The sequence below is a fragment of the Equus quagga genome, chromosome 7 (genome assembly GCF_021613505.1).
Source record: "Equus quagga isolate Etosha38 chromosome 7, UCLA_HA_Equagga_1.0, whole genome shotgun sequence".
Lineage (NCBI taxonomy): Eukaryota > Metazoa > Chordata > Mammalia > Perissodactyla > Equidae > Equus > Equus quagga.
Window position 1 is genome coordinate 97110626 of NC_060273.1, and position 19484 is coordinate 97130109.

A 19484-nucleotide genomic window follows, 5' to 3' on the forward strand; every position below is an offset into this window, starting at 1 on the left:
GAAAACGTATTTATTATTTTCAATAGAAGCAGCTTTGGCCAGAACCTTAAAAGTGTCTCCAGGGACTTAGATGACCACTCACAAACATTTCAAACCAGACCAACATTCTTACATTCCTTCTCAAAGGCCCAAATGATGATATCCCACGAGACAGAGCGAGCTGCTTTGTTAAAAGGATAGTTCTTATTCTTAAAGAAAGGATATGGTAATAAAGCCATTTCTTTCCATTATAATAATTCTTGCTCAAAGAAACACCTTCAAGTTTGTTAGGCTTAAAAATGGACTTGCCTTACACAATGGTCTCTGTGGTTTTAACATCCTGATTTCAGGCAATATGTTTATTTTTAAACTATTTGTGTTGTGAGAGACAGGAGGCAACATATGCTAGTAAAAATTCTTGGATCAGGTCAACAGATATTCCTAGACAGTTATTAAATGCCTGTTGGCTCTACCAAGAGTTACTATCTATAGTGGAAAGAAACGGTGCTCCGGTAACTCCTTTCAAGCCACCAGCTTCCCAATCTAGTAGAACCTTCAAGAGATAGGATTTTGCTACATGTCCAATAAAATGTAAACTTGTACTAAAGGAAACACATCATTGGTTACTTGCTTTTAATCTGTTTTCATTTTACAGCATCATTCATCCTTCATTTGCTCATTCACCACTTCTATCACATATTTCAGGTCTCAGATCCTTTCTTGACCAGTGTATTTAAAGTTCTACCTCCTCTTAACCTTGTCACTATTAATTTAATTTTCTCAGTGGAAGCTATAATTATATAAAATTATCTTGTTTAATTATTTTAATTTTAATTTTATTTTATTTTTATTTGCAGTCTTTAAAATTCTCTAAGCCCCATGAGAGCAGGGGTATTATCCATCTTTTTCACTGCTATATCTCAATATCTAGAAAAAGGTCTAGTAGATGCTGAATTACTATTTGCAACCTACCAGAGATTATTTGGTGTATGTTTATATCTCTCCTAATTTCAGAATCCCAAAAGTACTTGCTCTTTTTTCTAGGATATACTGACTGACTCAAGACTTTAAAAGAAAAAATATACATGCTTAAACTCCTGGTAAAACTATAAATTTGTTTTCTAGTGCATAAAACCAGTTCAAAGGGTTCATTCCACTTATATTCATTTTCATTGACACAGTAAATTTAAAACTGTAGGAACAACAGATAATAATAGCAAATTCCACAACAAAGAGATTTTCTTAATTTTTTTTTCATATATGTCAAGTACATTCACCAATATCTCCCAGAGTAAAAGATGAACCAGAGAAATAGCTGTAAAACATTATGTGAAGAACTAGTTTTGAGTTTAGCTTGTCTAATAAGAAATATTTTTCTTCACAATTGATTTTTAACAAAATCAAAGGCAAACTGCAGTATCTCGGATTTCTAGATCTTCTCCCAACTCTGATTCTCTATTTTTTTAATCATCATTAATATATTAATAGACATACACTGAAGTTTGGGATTGCAGAGACAGCCCCTGCCCATGCACTTCAAGGGGAATAAATAATTCTTTAAAATAAATACAATAACGCTTACGAGAATAGTTAAACAAAAATGCTTTGGAAATATAAAGAACAGCAACTAACTCTGCTTCTCATAAAAGAGAGATCATTCATTCATGTATTCATTTACATGTAAATATTTATTGTGCCAACACTTTATATTAGAAACTGTACCAGCTGGCAAGATCTTTATCCAGTCTTGTAGAAGATATATAGAAATTACAGTGTAGAGAGGAACTGAGAGTTTACAATACGGTTGTAGTAAATACTAAAACGTGGAAGCACATGAGAACACTTGAGAGGAACTCAACTCATATTGAAAACTCAGGGAAAGCTTCAAAAAATAACGTAATTTCTAATCTGAGAACTGAAGAGAGAGCTGGAATTATAAAGTAACAGTAAGATATGTTGAAAAAAGTATTACAGACAGACAAACAGCATGTTCAAATATCTAGAAAAGAGAATTTAACATGTTCTAGGAACTTGAGGAAGTTCAGCATAAATAGGGTGCTTGAGAAATTGATGAGAAATAAAGCTAAGGAAATAAGCAGAGGCCATTTTATAAAGCATTTGGGAAGTCATGTTGAGTTGACTATCAAAGGGTGAGTCTGAGTTTACCAAGGAAAGAAAGAGAGAACTAGCATTCCCGGAAAGGGAGACTACATTGTGCAAACACACAGAACTATGAAAGCCTTACTTAGTGAACAGTCTTATTTAAACTCCAATGGGCTGGAGTTTAGTGACTGTTGAGTAAGTATGGAAGGAACAAGAGATGAAAGCATTGTCTTACCTACCTCTTTAGATCTAAAAGGACTCTCTTTCCTTGGAATACCATTATCATGTGTTGTATGGAATATTCATTACATATTAAAATTGTACGATCTTTCTTGCTATATTGTTCTTTATGTGAATGTCTGATAATTTATTTTAAAGTGTAGGCTCCATAAAGACAGGGATTGCCTAGCATTAGGCCATGAAAACCGATTAGTATTTGTTGATTTGCTGATATAGTAGATGGTGAAAATTCAACACTTGAAAACAGAATTTTTGAATTTCTTTGATAATTTTCAGTTGGTATTTCTTAATGGCAATAGACAAAACCTGACAAAAAGACCCCTCCAAAAAATCCAAAGCCGAATGTGTCTATGTCCTTGCCACAAATACCCACAAGAGATAAATATTGAGAAAAGAACAGAAATTCATTACATTCTTGAATTCCCGAGGATATGTAAGTACGTATAACTAAAATTTCACCCTTAATTTACTACATCTTTACATATTACACCATTGAATATTCAGAAATTGAAAGAAGGAGGAATATGTAAGATATGTGTTACTTGGTTAATTTCATCTTCTAACTGCTTTTTAAATGCTGCTGGTATTTTGTAAGATTTTTTTATACATTATGTTTCATCGTCAAACTGACTACATTCACTGTTTATACCTATTTTAGGTGAGATCTGTGTGCTTAAAATGTATGGGGTATGGCTTTTTTCGATCATTCATATCCTCTCTGATTAAGGTAAATTATTACCAAGCCAATTTATTATAATTGATGCTATTACTTTTTCAGAGGCCAAAATTATCTGAATTATCAGGTTTCATTCCTAGTCAGTGACCACATATAGAGTTCATCCTTTTCTAATATAAATTAAAGCTGTTTTCCCTTTCTCTGTTCAAATTTCCTAATGATATTCTAATCTAATTTGCATAGAACATTTTTCATCTGTTAAAGATGCCTTAGCCAACAGATGGTGCTATGTATAACATTTTTATGATAGTGTATAGTACTTAAAAATATATATTACAGCTGAACTGCAAGTTTAATTACATATATTGTTAGAAGATATATATGAAAGTAAATTTCTTGAAAATATATGTTTCATAAAGGTTGTGAGTAAGATGTAAGAAAAAATTGCAAAGTCACTGAAGAATGTTTGAGTTGAGTCAGGGGTCACAGGTTTTTCAGTTTTGCATATAAACTTGTCAGAGTTTGAGACGTTCATGTTCATAAAAATGAAGCTTAACATTTGGTTTGATTTGGGGGGCCTGGAAGTGATCAACGGGCCTTCTCTGATGCCAACACTGCCTTTCTCTGAAATCTCCTTTTTGCCTCCAATATCCTGTCTCTCCAATTCATCTTTCCATGACTACAGCATTGACTTTTCAAGGCCCATCTTTTTACGTTTAGCACTGGGGGACCATCAATAGTCTTTGAACAGCAGAGTTAAAGAATTCAAGATCCTGGTTTCTTAGTCTAGCCTTCAACTCTTTACTCAATCTACTTTTTAAGTCTTCAGTCCACCATTTCCCTGAAAACAACTTATGTAACCCAGTCATATTGATCTTGTAAGGTGCTGTGGCTAACTCTCAAACTGGATTGCAGCCATTGATCAACACAGCCTTATGTGCTATGCAGATTTTCTGATCACAAAGTCTATAGTCCTCTTGAACAACCTGAACTCTTCTAGCACTTAATATTACTGTATTTACTTTAACTTGATCTCACATTGCTTTTTGTTATAAAATTTCTTAACAGAAATAAATCAAATCTGTTGTGTTTCTGGTTTATTGAGTAAACTAGAATTTTGTAGAAGGCAGAGCTGTTAACATCAACATGTGAAACTGATTGGTTCAAATAACCATTTTCAATTGTATTCTGTTCGTTTAGTAGCAGACTGATATGCGTCTTCAGCTATCAATGGATTTCCATTCTCATTTTCCTGGAAAAATTACATAATGTACTAAATTTATTTTTTATTTCTTACTTAGATCCTATGAAAAATTGTTATAGTTGAGTATATTATTCCTTTTGTTTTCCCCATAAAATATTCTGGGTAGATTGCTTACTGCTTTTGAACATGTGATTATCTGTGGAGTGGGAAGAGGAAGAACAAAGAGACCAGAAAATACAAGAATCTATTTTTTACAGGAAAAAAGTACCAGTTATAGCCATGATAAACATAAAGTATTTGTTGAATACAACATACAGTAATACACATATTGAAAAGAAATGAGTCTTTAAAATGGAGTTAGGTTGTAGAATCCAGAGCATTTGAAAATGAGTGAATTCTCACACTTTGAACTTACCAATAATTTTTCTAAGCTTGTTAACCACATTGTAAGCATTTCCATTTGGTTTGTTTTTATAATACTTGTCTTTTTGTTGATATTCATTATTTGTTTAATCATTGTTGTTACATTTTCCTTTAAATCTTTAAATATAGTTGCCTTCTGTTCTTGGGAAGTATGAATTATTGCTGATTTGCAGTCTTGATCTACTAAATCCAATATCTGAAGATAACTAAAGGCAGTTTCTATTGATTTTTTTTTCTTAGTATGGGTCACATTTCTTATCTCTTTGTCATGCAGGATTTTTCTGGAATATTAGGCTTTTTATATATTTTAATAATTCTAGATTTGATGTTTGCTTATTGAGAGTTGTAATTGTTTTGATTTATTGGTTTTCTTAGTAACTTCCCTGGATTAAATCTGTGAAATCTGTTTTTCCTGCAATATGAATTTTTGGTTTTGTTTTATATTATTGTAGATTCATTTTAAAGCCTGGACACCTAGAGCTATCTCCTGTGTCTGTATATCTTGGTATTCAGCCAAAGACTGATCAGAAGTTATGCTCAAATACCCCTACTCAGTAAGTCTTCCAGTCTTTACTGATAGATCTCTGCCTGAGGAACCATGAAAAGTTTGTCATTTTCAAGTCTGCTCAGGCTCTTATTTTATGCCATGCCCTCTCATGTCTCCTCTGCGTGTCTGCATAGGTTCCTTTGGCCAGTGATGCATGGGTAGCTAAGGTTCCCTTCAGTCTCTGCTGTGCATGAGCACATCCTTAGGTCAACTAGGATACATAGAAAGCTTATCAAACCCCTACAGCTGGCTTACCTTCTGGAACTCTTTGGAAAGTTCCCTGGCTATCAGTTCTTTTCTTCTCCTAAGGGGACTGAAACCTCAGTCTGGCAGAGCTGCTGGCCCTCCATGTTCACTTGTCACTGAGATTGTCACTTTAACTGACAGTGCTTTACTTTAAGGGCATCACCTCTAGCAGTAGTAGCCAGATTGCTAACTTTTGAGAACTGCCCCATTCTGGCTGAACTACTTGCCAAAAGAGATTAAGTGTGAACAGAAGCATTACCAATCAAGAATGTCATATACTCCCACTCCCACTGTCAAGTAGGGTGAGTAGAATTCTGACTTATTCTCATTAAAATAGTAAATATATTATGAATTGAAAATTAACCTTTGTGCAATTTGGCTACAAAATAGAGAAAAAGATACAGAAAAATTATTGGAAAATAAATGTAAAACCCTATTTTTAATTTTGAAAACGTTTTCTGTAAAATACATAAAGTTAATGCTACCAAAAGTTTCTTCACAGTAAGTTATCTGTAGTATATTCAAATTGTGTGTATGTGTGTAAATTAATAGCTGACTACAAGCTTCATATGTAGCTTTATTTAAACTGACATCAAATTCTGATTTTAGAGATGAAAGAGATTTTGTAACATATGAATAGTTTGGTCTGAAATGCTGTCAGCAGTAATCTCTTTTGTTCAATATGAATCACCTTTTATATATTAAATTTTGATTTTTTTGCCCAGAATTTTTATGAATATTTGCTCTAGAATAGGACTATTACAGAAAACAGAATTGCTGCTGGATATCCAGCAGATTGGAAGCATCCATTTCACTAATCTTAAATTTATTCTTTTTCACCAAGGCAGGTTTACACAGCAACCTTCGCAAATACCTCTGTAGAAGTTTTCTTTTAACCTAAACTCCTGGTAACACACTCAGGTTTTTAACAGTAAGTGACTCATGAGTTACCGACACAGAAAAAGCGGACTTAATATTTTATCAGTGCAATTATTTCTAATAAAGTTGTTCATGCTCCTTTTGCACTGGACTTGGCTTCCAGAGCCCTTTGGACAATTGCAAGTATTAAATTCACCATCAGAGGGCAAAGAGCTGGCATCATTAAGGATATTCAAAAGCATATGCCAAGATACCAAATGCAATTTAAAACAAATTTAGAAACCTTACAAATTGGCAATGTTTGGGCTCTGCTGGAAGCAGCAGTGCTCTCAGATGTGTACATATAACACATTTTTTAATGACTCCATTTCTGCACTGCAGAGTCAGTATTTAATCTAAGGTATAAGAATTAATCAGCATGAAATAGGAAGTAAATGGGGACTGGGACATTTGACACCTGGGTCTATGACTGTCTGTGTCCAGGAAGGTGTTCGTGATGTAGAGTCAGTGATGGACTGTTTGTCTTTTAAAAAGAAATCATTCTTTCATGTGCCAAAAATAAGAGTAATTAAGAGGGGCTTAGGAAGTGATCAGGATGCTCTTTTTGATACTGCCTTTTCTTTCCCAAGAGAGGGAAGAAGAAATGGAAAAAATTTTGAGCAGATGAATATTTGATACTTAGAGCTGTCTACAACATAGTGTCTGAAACTGAAAAAATTCTTGCTGTGGCCATCTTATCATTGACAAAACTATTGCTTCCATTAACTCCAGAGAATCCACATAAAACTGAGCATCAACAAAAAGTTGAAGAAAAGATAACTAAAGATTATTCTAAGGCCTCAATAGCTAATTTACCCCTGCCACTCATGCCTCCGTAACTTTCTCTGCTGTGTATTTTTATCACTAGTTAGAGTCTGAAATAAACCTTAAAGTACAATTTTATAATCTATTAACTTAAAGTTTGAAAAAAAAAGGCCATAGGGTAAAGTAAACCAATATAAAATGGTCTTGCACTGTAGCGAAACTTTTGAAAAGGCTTCACTTCTAGGTTTGTACTTATAAGAATTTAGTAGCAAATGTTATATGCCACATGGTAACTTTGATTTATAAACTGCAGGTGTTTCATTCTATCTTTCCAATTATTAAATAAAAATATTTTTATGACAAGGATTTTTCCTTGTTCTCCCCCAGCACATTTTTACCCAACTGGCCATTACCTCATCCAGCCAGTTTGTTCCAATGAATTTTAAAACACCCTCTGTAGAGATTTTCATTCTGTTCCACTTAGAATCAGGGAGAGAGATCTGAATAGAGAGTTCTCTTCAGAATATTGGTTCTATAATGTAACATTTGTGTGACTCTATAAAAATACACTTGAACAAAATATCTAATCACGTGCCCTGTCAGCACATTTCTCAGTCATCTTCTCAGGAACTACCACAGGAGGAGCTGGTTGCCAAAGCTTACTCTGCCCTCCCATCACCTTCCTCCCTGTGGCCCTGGTAATGGCTGCCTGCTGCCTGGGGAGGCTGCTATCCCACTTTTCTGATGCTGGACTGAAGTGGTACATCCTTAGCTGAGCTCAATGAAAGTGCCTGTAGAGGCTTTTTTGTTTTTGGTTTGGTTTTGGCCAGCTGCTCTCTTGTTCCACACCAAAAGCCGCCAATTCTTTATTGAAATAGCCATGACTTCATGGGGGTGACTGGTCAGCAGCCAACTAGGGACAGTGAATGGAGGAGGTTTTTAAACTGCAAGCTTGAAGCTAGCTGCGGAATCCTAACTCACCAGAAGCTGGATATTGCCCAAACTAGAACCAAACCAGAAGGAATTTTAGTCAGTACACACTTCACAGAGCCTTGGGGGTGGGGAAAAATACCATTCTGTCTTTTAGACAAGATCTTGGCTAGGCCTCTGTGAAACTATATTAAGGGAGATTCTCTTTTTTTCAAGAGTTAGTCGTTGGATTCAAGAAATGCAATGGATAAGGAAAGAAAGCTCATATCCCTTCTGTCTACAGAAGCTTAGACCACATAGACCCAATATTCTACCTTCTAAACAACACCTGCATGGCCAGCCCAGTGACACAGTGGTTAAGTTTGAAAGCTCTGCTTTGGCAGCCCAAGTTTAGCAGGTTCAGATGCCGGGCATGGACCTACACATTGCTTGTGAAGCCATGCTGTGGTGGCATCCCACATACACAATAAAGGAAGAATGGCACAGGTGTTAGCTCAGGGCCAATCTTCCTCACCCAAAACAAACAAACAAAAAACGAAGATAGAAAAACAACACTGAGGCTGGGTAGCATTGGGGGGGTTCCTTACTGGGAAGAGGTTATTGGGTCTTAAGTGGATCATTTACATCCAAACAAGTCAGTGTGATTTGTGTTTTTTCACCTTAACATGATGAAGAAATGGTGACAGGCAACATTTATTGAGCACTTAATATGTATCAACCATTATGCTAACAGCTTCAAGTGTTATTAAAATAGATGAAATTGCCATATAGCCAGATTTTGGCAATTTCATCTGGTTCTGCACAATTTATTATTTCATAATATTTGCAATAACTCTATGAATAAATATCATCACACCAATCTTATAAGAAAACTAGACTTTGCTAACTTTTGTTGAGTAGGCAATGTTTAAGAACTTGGTAAGAATTAACCCATTTAATTATCTCAATGACCCAATGTGGTAGATGATATCCAGTATTAAAATCTAAATACAGATGGGAAAGCTGAGGCACAGAGAAGTAAAGTACATTTCCTAAGAGTGCATAGCTAATAAGGATGTAAAGCTTGAATTTTAACATAGGCAATACGATTCCAAAGACAATACACTAAGATGCAGAAAGACCAGGTGATTTTTCCAGTGTCACACAGTTAGGAAGGTGCAGAGCCACAGTTCAACCTGGACCTTTCTGATTTTACAGATTATACTCTTAAGAACTATGCTATCTTGTGGTTGAGAACTGAATAAAATTGGCCGATACGTGGCAAGCATTCTATAGATAGTAGAGATGAAGAGTTTGAATTCCATTTTATGACAGAAACTAACATTTATTAAATGGTCATTATATGACAGACAGCAGACTAGCAATTGACATCACTTATCATCTATTTCCATCCTCTTAAATGGAATTATTATCCCTATTTTAAAGATAGAAAAATTTGGATTGAGAGGAGTTAAGTAACTTTTCCAAATTGGCAATGCACGTGTTAAAATCTAAGTCTGTCCCATTCCAGTTTTGTGACTCAGTGTGTAAAGCAGCTTGAAGAGCTGCTGAAACACTGAATCTGAAATCGGGCTGATGGGGCTCACTTTGAGCTGCTGAGCAGGCTGAGAAGGTCTCCAGGATTCTGCACATGCCTGGGGAGCTAGGCACCATGGTCTCTTGCAAGCTGGACCAAGTAGTGATCCAAAGCTTACTCATCATGCCAAGCTGGTCAAGATTCAGAGTCACAGCCTTCATAAAGCTTCCAGTGTCTTCTCTTCTGCAGGAAGTATTGCACTGATGTACCAGGATCAAAATTTGGTCTTCACAGTCCTTCTCACACAGATTGTTCACAAAACGTAAACAATCTAAAATCACAAACACTGGTCCAGAGGAGGGAGGAAAGAAGAGGCTTCACTACCCTTGCTTAATGCAAGCAAGACAGGTTGGGCTGCAGCTGGCGCATGGGAAACTCATTACGGCTACTTGAAGCCTCGGCAAGTACAGCAGGAAACCTGAGAGCCCAGCAAGGAGCCTCCTGGCCCAGTAGTCAATCAATCTGCTGTCAGGTCCAAGCAGACAGCACAGACCAAAGCGAGGCAGCAGACTAGGCCCCAGTAGTGCACATGGTCAGCTAAGCAGGAAAACAGGGCTGGATCATGATCAGCAGTGAAGGTAGAAGCAGCTCAGAATAGAATGATCTTTAGTTTTCTTGAAGTGGGGAGAGGGTTTGACAAAGGATTCTTGAGAGAGGCTTGGCTCCATTGTTAACAACTATAATAGTAATACAATAACTGCTTTACTGGATTAGTCAGGACCCTGGCATTAAATAGAATTCTGAGCAGATGGGTTGACTGAAGAGAATTTAATGAGAGGACAACTTACAGCAATGAGGGCAGATTTAAAAGAACCCCAAAGGAATGTTGAGATATCCAGAGCCTAGCAACAGCCCGAAAGGGGCAAAAGGAAAAAATGTGCCGCTAGGGACCAGGGATAACTCAGCGGAGCTGAGATTATGCAGAGAGGCAGCCAATTTCAGAACTGTGATGCTGAAACTGAGAGGGAGTAAGGAAAATATTCTCCAACTTGTTTTCCCTCTTGCCCTCTGATCTCTTGCCAATGCCTCCCAATGGCTGAACTCAACTCAAAGCCACACTGGAAAGGGAGCCCAGTGATGCAATCTGTGCAGATCAGCCTCTCAGGGCCCAGAGTGAGGCAGAGATGGGCATAAAATGTTTCTGAGTGGGCAAACACATTAACCATCTACTTCGATAAGTAGTTCAGTCTTTAGAACAGTGGTCTCAATTATAAATATCCACAGGGGACATACAGGTATGAAATGGGACGAGAGAGCAACATGAGTCAGTAATGAACCATTGAGCACATGCCCGTCTAAAAGTCATCAAGACTACACATGTTACTTTCTTCCAGCCTTGGGGTGATACAGACCCAGGACTTCTACAAGCTCCACTTTTGGAAGCGAAGCATAAAGCCCAGATTATTATGTGAACTCTCCTTTATTTTAAACATTGGCAATTTACTGAAAAAAAATTAGATTTCCTGATGGCCAAATAGACCACATCTGTGAGAGATATTAATCTCACCTTTTGGAAGTGAAGCAAATTATGATGTGAATTCTACTAATTTTTTAACATTGGCAGTTCATTGAAAAAAATCTGATCATGTGATGACCAAATGGAAGACATCTGTGTAGGTATTCGTTCCTTAGGCCAATTGTGTTGGATAACTTGCTCCCCCACTCACATTTTCTCAGCTCACTTTTACTCTGGACTTTGCTGAGGCAAAGAACTCCTCTGCAGAGCACCTCATGTCCTTTTTTTTTAGCAGCACTGAGTATGTTTCCCTTTTCTGCCCCAGGGTTCTTCTGATCCCTTGGCATGTTACGCTTGCAGGAATCACACAATATTCCAGTCTGAGTAACTGGAAATGCAGGTGAGGCAAACATTGACCAACATGGTACTTAAGCTAGTTAATAATTGCTCCCCTTCCCATGTCCTTGGCTGGACAATCCCAAGATCATGTACATGGCTCCTCAGAGAATTCAAGTGCAATCACCCACAGTGGTACCCAAAGAATGAGAACACATCCTTATGTTGGCTTCCCCTCACCTCTGTTTTAATTTTCCTGAGTCCTTCACTCCTGTACCTTGGGATAGAACGCCAAAATAAACTACCTGCAAACTACCCCTAGTTCACAGGCTCTGTTTTCTGGAGAGACCTAAGACTCCATCATTTTGTAAATTTTGCTTTAGAAAGAAATCTAAAAGGCTCTCTATGACTTTGTCTGAAGATATTTGATGTTCACAAAATATTTATTGAATATTTGAGGCAGAGGATTCCACCCAATCCTAATTTTAAAATGTTTAAATAGGTGCATTTAAGCTGAGAGAGAGGGTAAAGGACAACTCATGCATTTGTGGCCAGGTATTTACCCAAGTCAGGAAATGCATTCTGGGAATAAGCATGAATTTTTGGTTAGCTTTTGAACCCTCACCCCTTAGCAAATCAATAGGAAATTATCTGCAAATATTTAAGTTTTTATGTGTTTTAGTGTTGGTTCCTAAATTGGTTTCGCATGCTTTCAAAGAAGGGGACATACCATATATATATTAACATCCTTCATAATAATGTAACATATACAACCTAGAGAATAAGCATATAAATAAAGAAAGTAAGATGCAGTGTCAAGTGATTTGTATTTGCAGGTCATATATTGATCGATTAATCAAATAAATTCATCCATTTGTTCATATATCCAATGCGCATTTATCAAATGTCTTGTATATGCCAGGCGCTGTGCTATGCCCTCGGGTTACCACAGTGACAGCAAAATTTCACACGCTGCCCTCACAAAGCTCACATGCTAGTTGGTGGGAAAATCAGTTAAACATGCGGAATAACAAGTAAATCAATCAATAAATCTGTCAGGGAAGTATAAAGCATTTTGGGATTACATCAGAGGTACTCCTAAACCCAGATTTAGGAGATAAGGTAAAGTTCCCATGAGGAAATTTATTTTCATCTGAGACCTTAAGGACGAGTCAGAGTTAGCTGGCTGAGGGGTGGGGGTAGGGAAAGACTATTCTCAGCACAAGACCCCAAAGGTACAAGGGCCGGGGGCCGTAAGAGAACATGTTGGCATGACTGGATCATGGGAGACGAGTGATGAGGGGTTCTCACAAGACAAGCAGGAAGCAGGTCAGGAAGACCATGTATTGCAATGTTAAGGAGTGTGGTCTTCACTCCTCCTGGTTTTGAGGTGGGAGGGGTCAGGAACTCCCATGCCCTCTCAGTTCTCTGTGTGGGAGGGCATGGCAGGACCTAGCAACCAAGGTCAGCCCTCTGCAAGGAGAGGCAGGTGCAAGCTGCTGGAAACAAGCACTCAGAAGCATATTGAAGCTGGGAAGTGGGCTGCGTCGGGGAGGGTGGGCACATGATAACATTGAAAAGGGATCGGAGGGTATCTGGGTAAAATGCTGACATAATTCAGTGCACTGGTACTCACCAAGTACAAATACATATTTTAGAGCTGTGCACATCAACAAGCAAAAATTATTTTGCAGTGATTATGAATGATGTCATCTGATTATTTACAATGGTTTGAAATTATGTAAAAATATTGAGACGCCTCCATTCCACAGAATATGTGTAGCACATCCAGCAGGACAGTCAGTAGTTACTCAAACGTGAAAACTTAAGACCCTAGAACCTTTATCTTCAGATTTCAGGCCTCCTTAAAAGTTAACATCAGCTTAGTCCTCTCCAGTTTTTATTGATCTGACCCCATCTCCTCTGCCTTGGGAATAAAGTTCTGTCCTGGCTACAACTATGGGATACCTGAACACACCTGTAAATAAACCAGCTGCCAATCAAACAATTAAATTTATTGAGAGCCTGTTTGCACCAGTCCCCAGTAGAGGCCTCATGAAAACATGTTGAAGAATGTCATCCACTTTCAGTCCACTGCCATACTCCTCTTACACCTCAAAATCACCCTTTTACTTCCATTTCCAGTTTGCTCTAGACTCCTTTATTGTTAGCCCAATCCTTCCTTTTTTTTTTTTTTTTTTTGAGGAAGATTAGCCCTGAGCTAACATCTGCCACCAATCCTCCTCTTTTTGCTGAGGAAGACTGGTCCTAAGCTAACACCCATGCCCATCTTCCTCCACCTGACAAGAGGTGTGTAGGTCCACACCTGGGTCCTGAACTGGCGAACCCTGGGCCACTGAAGCAGAAAATGTGAACTCAACCACTGTGCCACCTGACTGGCCCCATCCAATGCTGCCATTATTGTATCTCAGGCTCAGGGCAAGAGAGGTGCCTAGGGTATAAACATTAGGAGGCACTCACACTCATTTTCATGGCAGGGCCAGCTCTCCCATCACACAAACCCAAGAGTGAGGGCCTCCTTAAACTGTGTACACTCAGTGCCTCACCTCCCTCACCCTAAGCAGAGTTCTAGCCCGGCTTAGACTCCCTCAAGAAGTAGTGCAAAAAAGGAAGCACTTTCTCCTTGTGGGCCAGAAATGCTTTATCCTTCTCCTCAATCCTTTTCACATCCACTGATATATTTTATATCATTGAATCATTCAAATTCAAAGTATCTAAACTCTGAAGAGAGAACAATAAAGTGCAATTATGGCATCGTGGGCGTTGCAGAAACACAACCGAGCTCACTCTGAAAAGTGGCACAGACAACAGACACGTGTAATGGACAAGACGCAGTTCTCTGTCTACCTGCGATGTCACAAAATGGATTAGGATACTCCAAAAAGAGTTTAGAAAATCACTCGAGTGTGTTTATGCTCTTCCTTCCTTCATTCATGTAACAAAATGCCTTGAGCACCTACCATATGCCAAGTATTGTGTCCTGTGCTGGGGACACAGAGATAAATTAGATACAGTATGGGTCTCATTTCAAAAATTTAATTTAATCTATCCTCCTGTTGCTGAAGATGACAGGCCACTGTGACAGAAAGTTCGTAGAAGAGTGAAAAAGGCTCTTTCAGTAACACATTCCATATTCTAACTGTCCTTTCAGCATCACAGCTCTTAGTGAGAGCTGAACTGACTAAAGAGCAATTTTCAAGTGGCAGATTGAAAATGAGACATGACATATAGAGTTTGAATGCAAAGGTGCTGATAACCACTTGCTACCTTTTAATAATAACTAGTAGTGGAAGCAATTAAATCAGTTCCAGGGAGAATTGGTCGATGGCACAATAAACCTGCCTTGAAATGACAGAATTCACTTCTCTTGTATTGGGTATTCACTGGCCTGGATATGATCACTAAACTTCATTGAAGATGAGTAATTTAAGTCCAAAACGTCAAAGCAAAATTAAGGCCAAAATGCCAAAATGGCCAAGCATAGTGGTTAGGAGCAGAAGCTCTAGAATTCGACCTCCTGGGGTTGTTGCTCAGTGTGGTCACTGACTGTCCACCCCACCTTGAATGAGCTCCTTTATCCTCCGTCCCTCAGTTTCCTCATCTGTAATATGGCTAAAGTAATATAATTTCTACTTCATAGGGTTCCTATGAGTAATAAATGACTTAATAATTGTAAAGGTCTTAAATCAGTGCCTGGAACATTGTAGCACTCAATAAAATTTCCTGACATAGTTATTACTGCCTCGAAATATACTTTCATGTGAATAATAATATAGTTGCTATTCTTGTAGAGTTATTATATTTAGCTAAGTAGACAAAGTAAGTTAAAATGAACTAAATATGAAGTCAATTTTAAAGAAAATATTGTGGTAAAATATATTTAACATAAAGTTTATATTTTTACCATTTTTAAGTGTAGAATTCAGTGGCATTAATTACATTCACAATGTCGTGCAACCATCACCGTTATTTTCAAAATATTTTCATCACCCCAAAGAGAACTCTGTAACCATTAAGCAACAACTCTCCATTCCCACCTCAGTCCCTGGTAACTTTCTTTTTTTTCCTTAAATTTGTCTATTCTTGATATTTCATAGAAGTGGGATCATACAATATTTATCCTTCTGTGTCTGGTTTATTTCACTTAGCATAATGTCATCAATATTTATCCACATTGTAGAATATATCAGAACTTCATTTCTTTTCATGGTTGAATAATATTGCATTGTGTGTGTATACTACATTTTATCTGTTGATGGACACTGGATTAATCCATCTTTTAGCTACTGTTAATAATGCTACAGTGAATATCGATGTACAAGTATCTGTTTGAGTCCCTCTTTTCAATTCTTATGAGTATATATCTAGGAGAGGAATTGCTGGTTCATATGATAATTCTATGTTTATTTCTTGAGGGACTGACATACTGTTTTCCCCAGTGGCTGCACCATTTTCCTTCCCACCAGCAATGTATGAGGATTCTAATTTCTGCATATCCCTTACAGTACTCGTTATTTTCTGATTATTTTTCTTATTGCCATCCTAGTAAGTTGGAAGGTGCATCTCACTGTAGTTTTGACTTGCATTTACCTACTGACTAATGATGCTGAGTATTTTTTCATGTACTTATTGGCCATTTGAATATCTCTTTTTGGAGAAATGTCTATTCAAGTCCTCTCCCATTTTTTAATTGAGTTGTTTGTCTTTTTGTTGTTGAGTTGTAGGAGTTCTTTACATACTCTGGATAGCAAACCCTTATCAGACATTTGATTTGCAAATATTTCTCTCATTCTGTAGGTTGTCCTTTCACTTTTTTGATAATGTCCTTTGAAACACAGAAGTTTACTTATCTTTTCACTTGCTGCCAAAGTCATGAAGATTTACCTCTTTGTTTTCTTCTCAGAGTTTTTTGGTTTTAGGTTGAATTAAACACAATAAATTGTTTTTAAAATAACACATATCGTATTCTATTAGTAGTGAGTTTTTCACCCAGAACTATCTGTATGATGTTAACACTCAGCCCTCATGAGTGTGGCAGGGATATTGTGTAGAGCTCAGAGCATTCTCCTGGCATTGTAAGTAGCTGCATCTTCCATTCTGACCTTTACTTATCTTTTCGTATCTGTCTGAGAGATGCGTACAAATGTAGTTGGACAGCTCTTTATGATGGAAGGCTACGACATAGGGTTAGTGCTCCTGAGCTCAAGTATACGGATAAGCAAACTTTGACTCTGAAGATGCATATGAGAAAAAGTCAGCTAAAAATTTGATTGATTTAAGGAAGGAAAAAAGCCCTATAAATCCATCATAGTTTTTAGTAGTTATTCCCGCAACATAGAAATTTCAAAAGTTATAGAAAAGCTCAGTAACTTAGTGTTTCCCTTTGCTGAACAATCCTTCAGTTATTCCTTCAGATACAAAGGACTTCGTCATAGAGGTTCATTTAAATAAAAATTCCTTTAATGTATTTTAAAATGTCTTGATGTTCAAAATAATTGGTAATGTTATTAGGAATTGAAATATTTCACAAGATCAGGTACACTTACACTAGAAAATAATATTTAACTTATCCAACTTAGTGTAACGTAGCCATATTTTAAATGCTATCAGTCTAATTACCAAAATACACCAATGCTCTGTGCATTAATACTAAGGCATTTTACATATATATTATCTCCAGAAATGAAGATTACTTTCCAGAGTAATAATAATAAGGTAACCATGGAAAAAGTGGTGCTGCTTAGGTAAAAACACATCTGAAGTACGCACTGACTTTACTATATAGTGTATTGTATTTACTGTAGAGTTTGCTTGGGTTCCTCTGCAGGAATGATAGTTTGGGTGAGTACGAAGAAACCTTGCAGAACTGACGCAACTGCTTTCACTGCAGAGAACGAGCTTTGAAAGGACAGTTAGCTCCATGAAACTAGAACAGAATGTTCAAAGTCCAAATAGCGGAACTGGTGGTGAGTCTCAAAAGACACCGACTTTCCTCCACAGGATTATTTTTGAAAGTACGTTTTACTATACTTTGAAGATGTATACTTATTTTATTTCTCAATTCTCCAAAATAGCACTAACTTTTGTCAGGTAAACTGAAACAAATCTATGATTAGAGTTAGAATTAAAAAGTATAATGAGGGGCCAGCCCGGTGGTGTAGTGGTGAAGTTCACAAGCTCTGCTCAGAGGCCTGGTTTATGAGTTCAGATCTCCAGTGCGGACCTGCACCACTTGTCAAGCCATGCTGTGGTGGCATCCCATAGACAAAAAATAGAGGGAGATTGGCACAGATGTTAATTTGAGGCATATCTTCTTCACCAAAAAAAAGGATATTGATGAAATATTTTAGTTTAATTAGCTATCTTAACAAAACAATAATCCATTCAATGTAATAAGTGCTTTCACTGAATTCTACTATTATCTTTTTAATAAAAGGTTGGCTTTTTTTTTGAACTGACCGATATTTTGGGATGTATATTCATGACCTTATATAGAAACTTCTGGGACAAGTAAGCGGTTCACTGGTTTAGCATTTGAAAGAAAGGAAAAAATCTTTTTGGTTGAATTTATTTTTTCATGAAACAGGATATCTTAGGTTTCAACTTAAGCCTATCAACCTTGTCCTTTCTTTAAGAAATGTGTCTTTTAAAAATGACAAAACTGTGTCTTCAACACCTTTAACTGGTTTAACCATGTTTGAAGCAGGGTCTCAGGTTACTACTATGAAAGTGGAGAGGAAGCTACAGACTGTGATGGGAATTTGTATTAAATTAGATACTTCCTGAACTGGTAAAATACATGAAAAAAGGAAAACAAGGAATAATAGTGTCAGGCATTCATCACTTTAGAGATATATTTTAAAATATCCATAAAAGTCCATAAAGTTCAGAAACTATTCTCATTTTAACAATACTATGCCTCTGTAGACCTCATAATGGAAATAAATATTTGCAATGAAAGTTCACTTTGTACAGTACAAGACAATTAGATTTTTAAAAAATATTCTGTCTTTATGTCGCTTTTGCCTTGCCCTGGTGAGTGACTGGGATTGCATTGTATATATAGTACATACTTGAATAATGAAACTTCCCATCAGTTTTCTTTAAAATCTTGGCATGAACTGCAACTACAAAATAATTGTGTGCATGGCAAGTGATCTTTAAAATCATTTTCCGAAGTTATTCTGCTTTTAGCAGGACCTTTTCACTTTTGATTAATACACTCTCCTGTTTTCTGGTTCAGAACACTGCTTCCTACGGCTACAAATTCAGTTTATGGAGTGCCTTTGACCTGCACTCCACTGGAGAGAAATAAGTGTCAATCCAATTAAATCCAAATATCTGTTTCTTCAGCATCTTCAGGTTATCAGGGGCAATACAGGGGCTCTGGAAAGTTATATTTTTTGCGTGTCTGCCCAAAGTGCCAATAAAGAGAGTTAAAATAACATTTTTAAAAATTCTATTATGTTTCCTCTAATCTAGTCCATCAGATGGTTTTGGATGATGTACATATAACGACAAGAGCTTAAGAGTTCACTCCAAGTTCTTCATAAAACAAAACAAAAGGCAAGTTCAATCTAAAGGGCTGTGGATTTGTATTCATTTGGATAACTCTTTGTGGTTATCAGATTTCAGTACCATCAAAAAACACTTAGTATCTTCTCTCCATCGCGCCCCTGCTTAACCTCCACTTGACATATTCTGTACTGGTTTTCAAAAAGCAATTAGAGCCCAAAGGATCCAGTTCATTAGAGACAGTCACCAATATTGAAAAACACTATGTCCTATTCATTCAAAGAACAAAGATAATCAAAGAACATCTACAACAAGACTTGGAGTTAGAAAGAAAAAGGAACCAAGTTTTCTATTTCTTCAAACCCACTACTTAGATTCAGTTCCCTTATATACACCACCACTCTCTGCCTTGCCACCCACATATAATAATGCACAATGCACATAATTCTCTCTGAGAGCTGAGGTAGGAAAAGCAATGGGAAAGAAAAGAGTGGACAAGCTGTGGGAAACACTGCAGAATAGTTTTCAAAACTTAAAATTCTGAGTAGG